General features: G+C 37.1%; 1 protein-coding gene and 1 long non-coding RNA gene across 2 annotated transcripts in view; one reads left to right on the forward strand and one right to left on the reverse strand.

Annotated features, from left to right (window-relative positions):
- LOC127476431 (uncharacterized) overlaps nt 1-12544 on the forward strand; it is a 41441-nt gene that overhangs the window by 23052 nt on the left and 5845 nt on the right. The window lies entirely within an intron of this gene.
- The window catches only part of ANKRD33B (ankyrin repeat domain 33B), a 46441-nt gene that overhangs the window by 17071 nt on the left and 16826 nt on the right, over nt 1-12544 (reverse strand). The window lies entirely within an intron of this gene.

Below are 12544 nucleotides of genomic sequence, written 5' to 3' on the forward strand. Positions count from 1 at the left end.
GCTACATGCAAAGTAACTGCTTAAAAATGGCTCATGTTTATATGGCTATATACTCTATATCCAAATGAGAATAAATCTGTTTTTATTGTATAATAAAATGAAGCCAGTAGGTAAGATGAACTGGACCTGCTCTGAATATTAATTCTCTGAAAAATCACTACTTCTTCTCTGAAGGGGAAGTGTTAGGCAGGAGTTGTGTTCATACTGCCTGTTGCTATCTTTAAGTACTTCAGGTTTCCCATTTGAACTGCATCTCCTTTTTTTTTTTTTATAATCATAAATAAAATTAAATTGCTTTTAGAGTTCCTGTTTAATGTGCTTTATGACAGTTGGAATCTGTAAAACTTCCAGGAGGAAACCAAGACAGGAGGTAAACCTTGTAACTCTGCTTGGTACCCAGATAATGTTTCATTCCACAGGGGTAAAACTGACAATTTCCCTAAAATATAGCAAAATGCAATTGTCATTTATTAAATGGAACTACAGTACTTAATCCTGGCTGCTCACTTGACCACTAGGATGAACACCATTGTCTCTGGTCCTCGGGATTACTGCATAGGGCTGATGGGTTTAGAGGAGGGTAGGTGCAGATAAATTAATGCTCCCTGTGCTCCCTCTTCACTGCCAACACATAACTCAGTTTTCTTGAGCTCAGCATCAGTATCTGACTACCAAAAAGAGAAGAGTAGAAACACAAATCCCAAACTCTGGTAACCCTGCTTGCTGAAATGCACTCACACAGATATGTCACAAGTTCATAACCACAAAAGACTAGCAAGAAGGAGAACCTGGTTATGAAAACAGAATGGACCACCCTGACTTCTCCATCACTTGCTAAGCAGGTCTTACCTACACATTCTCTTTATTTCTTTTCCCCATGGACACTACTGAGACAGAGACATTCATCAAATGAAAACTGTGCCTTCTGATTTATTATCATTATAACTATTTACTTAATATTTCAGTGTCCTGCTCCACTATTTTTCTGGATAGTTCTGTTGGCTTAGGTGGCAAACAGCTTCATTGCCAACTCTTGAGGCTGTTCAGAGGCTATGTAGGTTATTTCTCAATTACATCTTTCAATAAAATAATTACTCAGATTTCTTTTATTCTCAATTCTCCCTTGTCCTCATCATGAAGCAACACCCACCACTGCTTTATAAAGAACATCTCCCTTTCCTTGAGAAGAGCCTGTAATACTTCAAAGCCTTCTATTGAAATTGTACAGAGGATTCTTCTAAAAGTAATTTTTTTCACATATATATATAAATTTTCACTCAAATGTATCTACTTTCCTGGTGGGCTTGTTCTGATTAATCCCAGTTTTACTACAATGTAATAGCTTTTAGCTTGTAAAAAAATGTGTCAGTGTCCACTTGGTAAGAACTTCAGCATTATTTTAGTTTCTTTAATAATTTCATTTTTCACCCAGTGTTGAGGACATAGTCCTTTACAACTCCAAAAGCTCTGCAGATTTAAAACACTACCCAGTCATTCAGTAAAATGTCAGTTACTAACAATAGCAGAAAACTAAGTCTACAATAATTTTGAGACCTGAAACTCTTGACAATAAGAAGTGAGGTTCTATTGTTCACTGAAAAAAAAGACATTTTTTAAGAGAGTGGTTGTTCCAAAAACGTTGTAAGAATATCATCTCTAATGGATAAAAACTGTTTCACCCAGTATCTGGAGGATATTTTTACAGTGTATTTTCACTGAAAAAATTTGTCTTCTAAAAATATTTATCAGATGCTTAAAAAAAAAAAAGTTCTTTTTTTTGATCTCTCTGTAAAAGAAATGCAAACTGTAAATGAGTAAAATTAAAATATTGTGAAAATACAGTAAAATTTTATAAAACAATAATGAATAACAAACATTAGGTCTTTTTTGTGAGAGATTTTTGCATTACAGTGTTTTGGGACTTTTGTCCTACTTTTAGTGGGTATGTCCATCAGATAGGATCTAATGCATCCAACGCTGGCATTCTGATTTCAGCAGATATGAGTCACAAATTATCTCAAAATCCATCAGACTCATTCACCATTCTGAGTTTACAAACCAGAAGGATTATTAAGGTATCAACATTTTCTGAAGTTTATCTTGCGAAGATGCTATCAAAGACTGCTTGCTTAAGGATAAAGAAAGACAACAGAGAGTAGGAGCTTCCTGAGGGATTACATGATGCAGTAACATGGAAAATCATTCTTGAAGGATGGTTATACAAATCTGAAGTGAGTCAGATAAGAGTGTGAGAATCCAACATTCAGTGGAGTGTGTGCCCAGCCATCCCTGGTTGAGAAGAAAAACAAGCAATCGCATGAGGACATAAAAACAAATCACTTTTCTGCCATATGGTTGCCAGCACTGTCCAGGGCTGTAAAGCTGATGTGAGGGTTCCCTTCTTGCCCTCACCCATTACATGTTCCATAGGGTGAGACAGACTGCTTACTGAGGGATTGCTTTCCTTTGCATAACACTTTCAAATGTGTCAGATACTGAAATGGGCTTCAAGGGGCTACAGCTTTAGAATGAAAGTTGCAATAAGCTCCTAGATTTGATGGTTATTTCCTAAATCCTTGTTCAATGATACTATGATGATTTGTGGTACCAAGTTGCTTTTTCTTTCATCTTTTTTTTTTCTCTTTGTGTCCACTTCTCGCCCTGTCTGTATTCTGCTTGTTGAAAGGTAGTCCAAGCAGATCACCCAGGATGTACAATCAGTCAATAACAGTGTGAGTTATTGGTCTGGAATCTTTAAGTTCTTACACCAGTAAATACCATAATATATTAAAAACTCCTTCAACGCTCCCAATTAATAAATATAAGTGATACAAAATTGCTTTCAACAAACTGCCTTTTGAAGCAATCAGTAAAGCAGTAGTCTGTATCACAGCAGTCTGGAGGAAAATACAGCTGTACACGTAATGTCTTTTAAAAAGATAAAAATAAATTAGTTTTAGTTAGAAAATACCGAACCTGAGCAATCCGATTACTCTCAGGAAAGAGATGACATTAATGTTCTACCAAGGCATCAATTATTCTGCTCCTCATATGAAGGGTCATGGTGCAATTATGAAGTGGTCAGTGTACACGGGGAAAAAATGTATTTTTTAAATTGAGTTTTACTATTATTTTTGTCAGTAAGATCCATTTTCAGAAATATTCACTACAGTGAAAGCTTTAGGAAAAAGGAAAATTGGTGATTCTTAAAAATATGTCCTTTCCCTCAGACTTCAACAGCCTCCTTCAACAGCAATCTTTCTGCTCTCTTCCCTTTCATATATCCACAGTCACCACTTATTTTAAATCATAATAAAAACTCAAACTATTCCCATTAATATATAATAATATTAATCAATTATTTGATGGTACAACTCTACATATGTCACAGCATGCAAGCACAATATCCCTGTTTTTCAAGGACTTGCTCTCTCCCCATCAGTGGCCAGAGTTGCTAGTAGAGCAATGAAAGAGAATAGGCAAAAAAATCTGTTTTAATCCTCTGTGCAGAAGAGACCTTAAATATAAAACAAGAATTGCAACAGATCCTATTTAGTTTTTCAAATATCTCATACAGACTCTGTGTGACAAACAAGAAAGCATGAGTCAGCCATCACATCAACTACATTAACATTTGCTGTCTTTTTTCCCACATAAGGGGTGGTTGAAAATCAGCTCAGTACCTTTTTTTTCCAAGTAGAAATCACAATACTCCCAGGTGTTGAGAGCTCTTTCTTTCCTCTGTGAAATATTTGGCATTTCACAGAGTTTTCCCACAGTTTTTCTATAATATATGACATACCTGATTTTTATATATTTAGCATAGTTTTGAAAGATGCCCCTTTGTTTTGAAGTGACAGAGTAAAATTAACGATACTTTATTTGGAATACATGACAAAACAGTCAGTCTGGGATAAATTATTTATTTTTATAACTAATTTTCTTATTTTCATCCCAGAGCACATAAATGAACATTTCAGGCATGGGACTACATGAAGTTAATCAGATGATGCAACACCTTCCTTGAGCAGTGAAACTTTTGATTCTGTTTAAACTGATAATTCTTCACGTGCCTTTGATTTCATGTCAGACTGGAATAGTGCTGCCATTATGAAAATAACCTCTGTTTTGCTCAGCTGTGATGACATAACATGCCTAAGTGAAGTCATGGATACCTCAGGAGACAATTTTATAAATCAGATATTATGACAAAATTACAGATGTAAGGCTATTTGTCCACTAGATCATTACAGATAATAGAAATCACAGGAAATATTAGAGGATCAATATTGAACTCCAGCTGAACAGCAAGCAAATCACATACAGCATGCAATTAATTCAGCTTTTAAAAAAATCTCTTCAGGCAACTTATTTTCCACCAAAATGCTGAGAATGAAAACAGCTTATTATAGTTTTTTGCCTATTATCCCAGAAAAAAATGAGCCTGGCAAAAGACTAAATTGATATTACCCATTGCCCTTCATAAGCATCTTGATAAATCAACTGCCCAGTTTCCTTTGCATGCATCTGTAAGTATTAATGACAATTCTGCAAGGTTGGTTTACCAGCAATGATTAAAACCACATGTAATTGAATTAAGTCAGATAATGATTCATTGTAATCCATAATCACATGCAAGGACAACTATGAAAATTATGTCTAAGTTAAAAACATATTACACAAAAAATATAATTAAATGGAAGAATAAAAAAGATAAAGGAGTAAAAAGTTGTGTTTAAACTTTTTCTTGTTGATTCATTAAAATAATAATTCGTACTTTTTGTACAAAACTCACTATTAGAACTAATATAGGTATCACTCACTATAACATAACTTATATACAAAGCAAAAAAAAAATTAAATTAAAATAAGGTCAAGTATTTAAAAATAAATCTCCCAAAGTCATTTGAGGGAAATTCTGATGTCCACTAGAAACTCTAAAATTCTCTTAACAGAGATTCTAAATTTACATTGTACTAAGAGCAAAATTTAGCACCGAGCACCACTACCAGCTATATACTAATTTGTGTGTCATGCACAAAACTCTCCAGATTGCATATGGCAATCTGAGAAACTTTCATAAGTGGATTGAGCTTGTATTATATTTGGCTTAGGCTGATTAGTTCAACAGTGGAATGAAGTAATTATTCAGGTCATCGGTCCCATGAGAAGTGGTGTTGATGTGCTACAGAAATCCATCAAGCACATAAGCTTTAATATTATCTGCATAAAATAATTTAGGCTGACCTTTTAGAGAAAGGGCTACAACAGCTTAGTCACATACAAATTTGTGTTGGGAAAGTGACAAAAAAAGAACTGGGAATTTAAATAAGTTTTGTGCTACTGTTGCTTAGACAAAACCCCACATGCCTGGAGTGGGTAAGGGAGGAGAGTCTAATTTTGTCAGGGAAAGTGATACGAGAAATACAAAAGGGTATTCAAGCAGAGATGAAACATCAGCCTGCTAAACTCACTGCCTGCTCTACAGAGGAACATAATAGCCAGAAGCACAATCCTGTATCCAAAAGCAAGCTCAAATGGCACTGCCCCTTCCGGTGCCTGAGCACTGAAGGCGTAAAATTGCTGCCTTTGCTTTGCAGCATTATGATCACTCACTGATTCATTTCTCATCATGAACTGCACTCCACTACATAAAAGCACAGGCTAGTCCACAGACACACAGATGATGACCCACCATTCTTTCCCTCCATTTTTTTGGATATGTTCAGATTCACTTATTTTGTAAACACTTCTTGAATCAGTCAGGTCACATGTCTTCAAGTAAAGGTATAGCTTAGTATATGTATCATTTCTGCAGTAATCCTTACTTAATCTATTCTAATCCAAATCTCCATGATCACCTCTAAAAATAGTCCCAGGAAAGTTCATTTTCCTATGCCTGCAAAAGCTTGCATTATGCAATGAAGAAAACTAGTGCCTCATGTGTAATAAATCACACAACAGGAAACAGTGTGACTTTCCTTATTTACTGAAATGTACGTTGTCTGATTTGGTTTCAGCATCACTGGTGATATAAGCAGCTGGCACAAATCTTGGGAAGTAAATTCCGAGAGCCATAAGGGACGCACAAGACAAATAAACACATGCTGTGTAGTCAGAGACATTCCAGTTGGTGGGATATATAGGAAATTATATTTTTTTTTTATCATATGGCAATACTGGTACTTACAAGGTATTAACCCTCCTTTCTATTTTTTTAATATCAAGACACATAATAAAAGCAAATAGGAAATCTAAAACCCTGGAGCTGATGGGGATTTAAGGGTCGTACACTGTTCCACAAGAGGATGGAATACATGCCCAGCTCCTACACTGCCCTACATCTCCCATCAACAGCCACCTAGTTGCCTTTTGGCACAGCTCCCTTGATCAAAGTTGGGGCAAGAGGACAATCGAAGAGTCAGATAGTTTTCAACCTGTGGGATGCCTGATGGAAGGAAAACTGGACCATTACACCAAAAGTAGTGATACTTTTTTCTCTCCTTGCTCCTGTGGGGAATTCTCATCTTCCCATGAGGCAAAGTCCAGGTAAGATAACACCTAGGCACTCAGGAGCCCTGCACCTCATCCTGCTCCTCTCCCCAGATGCTCCAGGAGCCATGGAGGGCATCTTCTCTCTCACACTCTTTTCCTCAGCATCTGCTGCACCCTCTCACCCCTCACACAGCTCCACCAAATCACACCTTGTCCAAAGGGCTGGAGGGCTGATGAAACGTAGAAGACATTTTTTGACTGTATAACCTGACCAATGGCCAATGCTTGCAAGACCTCTTCTCCCTATCACCGGAGAAAATGGCCATTTTACTCCTCACTGTATCATATCTCCTCAACAATCCTTTTCATGGCAGAAGCAGGACAGAAGCAGAGGACACTCAGGATTACATCTAACAGTGGAAACAACCCTGCAAAAAAATATGAGCCAAGGGACACTGTGCCAACTGAGTGGCAGGAGGCTGGCTGCATTGCCAGCTGTTTTCCTATGAGTTAAGCTGACCTCGGTGACGCTCTTTGAAACAGCAGCAACTGGATCTACGTTGTCACATGAAAAATCTTTTATTGCTCTTTCCTCTCTGAACCTCAGCTTGAACTGAGGACCTGAACATGTGAACAAGAGCTAGTTGCAGCTACAACTAACTCAGGCCTATTTTAATGCTAAGGTGCTTGAGTTAGGAAATTTATTGTGATTCCATTAAAACATATTTAAAAAAAAATTGTTCAGGATGTTAGCAGGCATGCACATTCATGCTCAGGACCAATTTTGTTAAAATATTATATTATTTTTCAGTGAGAGTAGTAGAGACTATATTAGGAATGTACTCATCAGTCTGAAGTTCCCTTGCTAGTGGCAGAGATGGTTGTGCAATCAAGTGATATACAGAATCAAGAAGTATATATGGAAAGAGTGGAATCTGGGATCATTTTCCCTCAGAGTGATATCTGTAGTGCAATCAGTCCAAAATAAAGCTTTCCAATGTATGTGAGATCTCTGGTCATAGCAGAAGTAGCTAAAAGGAACTTATCTTAAGATTCAATATCATGACAAATCAGCCCAGAATTCCATTTTTGGGAAAGGGTTCTATGTTCTGTTTGGGGGATGCCTGGCTGTAAAGGACAGAAAATAGTGTGGGAAGATGGTAGGGGAAGTAACACAAATTTTACCGGGTTAAATTTCTTATTTTCATTTTATTTAAACTGTCATGTCGGTTACAACTAATAAATAGCGATGATTCCTCATAAATAATGCAGCCTTTACTAACCCTGGTTTACCTGTTTGTACTGCATGTAGTAATCAGTGTTAATACTGTCAAATGTTTGTGCTAAATTTTGATAATGTTGACAGTAGTAACACGTGATACATGGCAGCCACATTTATACAGTTCTCTTTGCTATCCGTATTTTAGTACCTGTGCTAAACACAGGTCACTCTGCATTAAAAAAGTGAGAGGTCTGGCTTCAGAAAAGAATGCAAGTTATCCACTGTGAGGGTGGTGAGGCACTGGAGCAGATTGCCCAGAGAATTTGTGAATGCCTCATCCTTGCAAGTGTTCAAGGCCAGGTTGGATGGGGCCCTGAGCAACCTGGATGGCATCCCTGCCCATGGCAGGGCTTTGGAACCAGATGATCTTTAGGGTCTCTTCCACACCAAACCGTTCTCTGATTCTATGATTCTATGTTCAGAACTTTAATGAGGGGAGCCTGATCTAAACCCTGGAGGCGTTTTTACCACAAATCCCATGTCTATACTTTAAGGTGCTTTAAACATTAGCAACCAATTAACCGCAGAGGGTTTGGGAGGCAATGGGACAGACTCCCACCAACATCAGGATCCTGCCCCAGCAAACGGGGAGCAGATTTTGATTTCATTTCTTTTTCTTTCACTGGCTTGTTATGCAATGCTCATAAAGACTTCCAATGGCTGGAAACCATTTTGTGAACAAGGATGATGTATTTCTGGATCCTTAAATGAACAGCACGTTATTATGCTTTACTTGGAACAGGTGTTTCCAGCTATAGTGATAAATTAATTCAAAGCAGCAAAGTGCTGACTGCTTCCTCCTGTGGACATCTGAGGCTGGGAGCACCTGCTGCTTTGGCCATTTGCTGCACAAAGCTGCAACAGGTTTGGGAACCACTGGAAAAAGTGTGTTTGTAATAAAGCTCAAACTACACCTTTTTTGGAAATAATTATGTGTAAAACATTTTTGAAAATTTTTCATTCGCCAGATTACTTTAAAATCTGTTGTTTCAATTGTAGTCTTCCAATCATTTATATCATTGAAGTATTTTGTTTATTTTATTTTCAGAAAGACAAAGCCCCTAAGAGGTGAACAAAATGATAATCAAAGGCAGATCATCTAACAGTGTAACCCAAACCTTATGTGACCTGTATGCAGTGCACTCACTCACCATAAAAGACCTTAAGGGAAACCAGTTTAGATGTGAACCATAAGTCCTGTTCCTGACAGACTCTACTGATAATTTCTCTCCGGATCTCTAAATATATATATATATTCACACACAGTTAATATGAAAAGGAGAGTTTGCAACATTTTAAAAATATATTTTGTAGCCCATTCACGCCGTTGCGTAGTGTATTAGAAGCCATATGAAATGCATTTTGTGCACTGACATAACTCTGTCAAAAAGAGCTCCCTTTGGCTTTAAAGCATATGATTTAACTCCTCTCTGTGTTTAATAGATGCATTTTCCTTTTTGTTATGTTCTGTCAAACACCAGCAGGCTGAAGCTTAGATCTGTTGCAAGAGACTAAATAGAGTGTTTGAATACATAGGTTTTTTTCAGGAGACCTCTTCAAAAGTAAAGACTCACACAATCTTTGTAAAGATAAATTTCAATTTGACACTGGGTAAAAGATGAATGTACAACCTTCCACTCTGTCAGAACCTATCATTGTATTTAATCTGTGTCTTCTGCAAAGAATATTTTAAAGGACTCAAGACATTTTCACTGTGAAATGCTCTGGAATGACCAGTGATGAGCTTGCAAGCACCCTCTTGTGGCAGTGAGCTCCCATAGTTTTATTAGGAGAGACCTTCCCAAGAAGTTTCTTTTCCTCCAACTTCTGTAAATTCATTTTACTTCTGTTTCTCTGAGCCTTTTGGTTGTGAAATCAAAATCTTGTAAAGAAAGAGTGCAAGAAGAGATCTGTCCATCAGTAACTAATCTGCCACTGGGAAAAAAAACAAAAAAAACAACAAACAAAAAACCCAAACCCAACCAACCAACAACATCAAAAAAAGAGCAAAAAAACAAACCAACAAACAAAAAAACCACCTAAACCAAAAAAATCGTCTCTTTCCTCAGTAGGAAATCATCGTGATGAAGAAAAATACCCATCAGGATGAAATCTCTTCCTTTCAGAGGCCCTATGCTCACCAAGAAGAGCAACTGCACACCCTTCTTGAGACACCAGGGATGGGGAACTGCCTACATGCTACACACAGTGCTGCATAATGAGTTGTAACTAGATGAGTTTTAAAGTCCCTTTCAACCCGTGATTCTATGATTCTATAATACCACACATAAAAGTGCCATCCTATTTCCTCACCTTTAGATCTAAAGAAGCTGTAAGAGCAATAAAGGCCCAGTCCCCATCTTAGACTGCCATTTCACATTAAGCTTCATAATGACATCAGTGTATACATAACACCCTCATTGTGTCTTCTTCCCAACCAACCCTGTGCTCTGCTTCTTGAACCTCATTGCTACCTTTTCTATAACACCTCTAATAATAATCCTTTCTCTTGATCGTGGATCTTGTAATAATAAGCTTATTGATTCTGAAATTGACTTAAATGGACCAAGAAAACATGGTAAACTTTCTTCCCCAGTGAAAACAAAGGCAGGAAATGACCAGATGCCCTTGAACAGCAGAATGGGAAATGATTCTCAGATGAGAGTATTAGTATTTCTCCCATAAAATTCACCTTACATAATTCAGTCTAGAAGTGCTATCACATAGCAACAGCCAGAATCCTCTTTTCAACCAAGAGTAACAACACAGTAACAACAACCAGTCATTGCTGTTCACGGAAATGCAAGACAAATCCTGACATTCAGATAGAAATGTATGTTGAAATATTACTGAAATGTGTGAAAGAGGTTCTCCACCTGGACCAGGTGTTACTATTTTACTTCTATCAAGCAAAGATCCCACTGATGGGATTTCATTATCTTTCCTCTTCAGATTATCATAAACTAATGCAAGGGACAATGGTTCTTTGGATGTCAGAGTATCCAGGTTCTTGAAAGCCCTTATTGTTCACTTTCTGCAGTGAAAGAGCCTCCTTCATCAATTATATGCATCTGTTTTTACCTAGGCTGGTTTTCCATTCTCTTATGCCCATTCTTGTTCTTTCCTGAGCTCTAACAAAGTGAAAGGGTTTTTTTGTGCATAAATATGAAAAAGCTCTCCTGCTTTTCATTAGAAAACAAGATTTTTGGGCAATAGATTCATCTGTGGTGAATTGATGGGAGATGTCTGTTTTTCACTCAGGGATCTAAAGTGGATTTTGGTGTGTGTAGATTAGTGTCAAGTCTCGTGATTCTAAAAGGTTGCAATCCTATAATCCCACAGCTCAATGCAATGCAGCTGCTGTGGAATATCATAGATGACCCTGCTGGTGGCAAAAAAAAAAAATATGGATTTTTATAACTGTTACTCCTTGGATTCAGGCTTGTCTTTCACTGTTTCCCACCTATGTGTGGCTTATTACTAGTGCTCCACAAATTGCCCTGAAAAGTGGGTATCCATAAAAGAAAAAAAAAAAAAATAAAAAATAAAAAATAAAGAGCCACTAATAACTAATTTTTTAAACACAACCTTGATAAATTCACACTCTCTGAATCCTGGAGATGTTTAATTCTAGGTGAAAACACTACCTTCAAATAAACTATGCAATTTTAAAGTAATGCACTGTGAACAAACACCATAAATTTCATTCCCATATTTTTCATCTTTTATAACATTTAGAAACACTGATGACTATGATCACATTTTAAATTACCAGCAGAACATGTGATCTGTATTTCAGTAAGACTTCTGTTTTTTATGTAAATGTGCTTTGGTCAAGGGCAAACAGGGTTATGCTCTTGTGACTTACACCTACACTGTCAGCTCTGAAATGTTCACGGCTGGTTAGCAAGCAAGAACTCTTACTATAAAAACCATCAACCTACAGTTGTGTCTATTTAAGTAATAAAGAAACTAGTAGGCTGCACAAAGCCACTGGAGAGGAAATTCAGCATGCCTCAGGCTTACCATTAAGGAATGGTTCCTTCCTGAAGGTTTAGCATCACCCTGTGAAAAGTGTTCTATTTTAACAAAAGTCAGAATTACAGTTTTGAAAGATCAGACTAGCACTTGGCTAAATCAAGAGCACTGCTGCTACTGGCTTGCAAGTCCTACTGAATAGCCTCACATTAATTTAGTGCTGTATTTAGGGAATGGGCTCATCCACAATGTTAATTTGAAAGAGGTTCAGCCCAATTTTTTTGTTTGAGAAAACACACACCATGACATCGAATCAATCTGTTCAGAAGGACCTTTTTTCCTCTGGTAGCTCACTGGTTTTTTACATTCAACTTTTAAAGATCCTGAAGAATGTGTTTGAAAAGCAGGTTTGCGGGTTTTGAAGTGTGCATTCCCTTATTAAATTTCACTCTTGTATTATCTCAATTGGATCAATAAGGATTAATCAACCACTGCAGCTGTAACAGGTATCAGTGTATGAACAGACTATTCAGGAAAGGTGAAAATCATGTTTGGAATATCCAAGTGGGACACAGTAGCATCACCACACTACAGAGCTGTGACTACCCTATTTATCTCAGCTGAGCATCTAGCTCCATGCAATAAAGGCAGGAAGGCATCTTCTGCCTCTGTGTTTGAATCTAGGAATCTCATCTTCTAATGAATATACTCCATTCATCTAAATAATAAAGAAACATAGGGAGGGATTAAACATTACCATACCATTGAATTTGAAGATGATAGAATTAA

This window comes from Manacus candei, unplaced genomic scaffold, assembly GCF_025592945.1.
Source record: "Manacus candei isolate 608988 ecotype Guabito, Panama unplaced genomic scaffold, ASM2559294v1 h1tg000049l, whole genome shotgun sequence".
NCBI lineage: Eukaryota > Metazoa > Chordata > Aves > Passeriformes > Pipridae > Manacus > Manacus candei.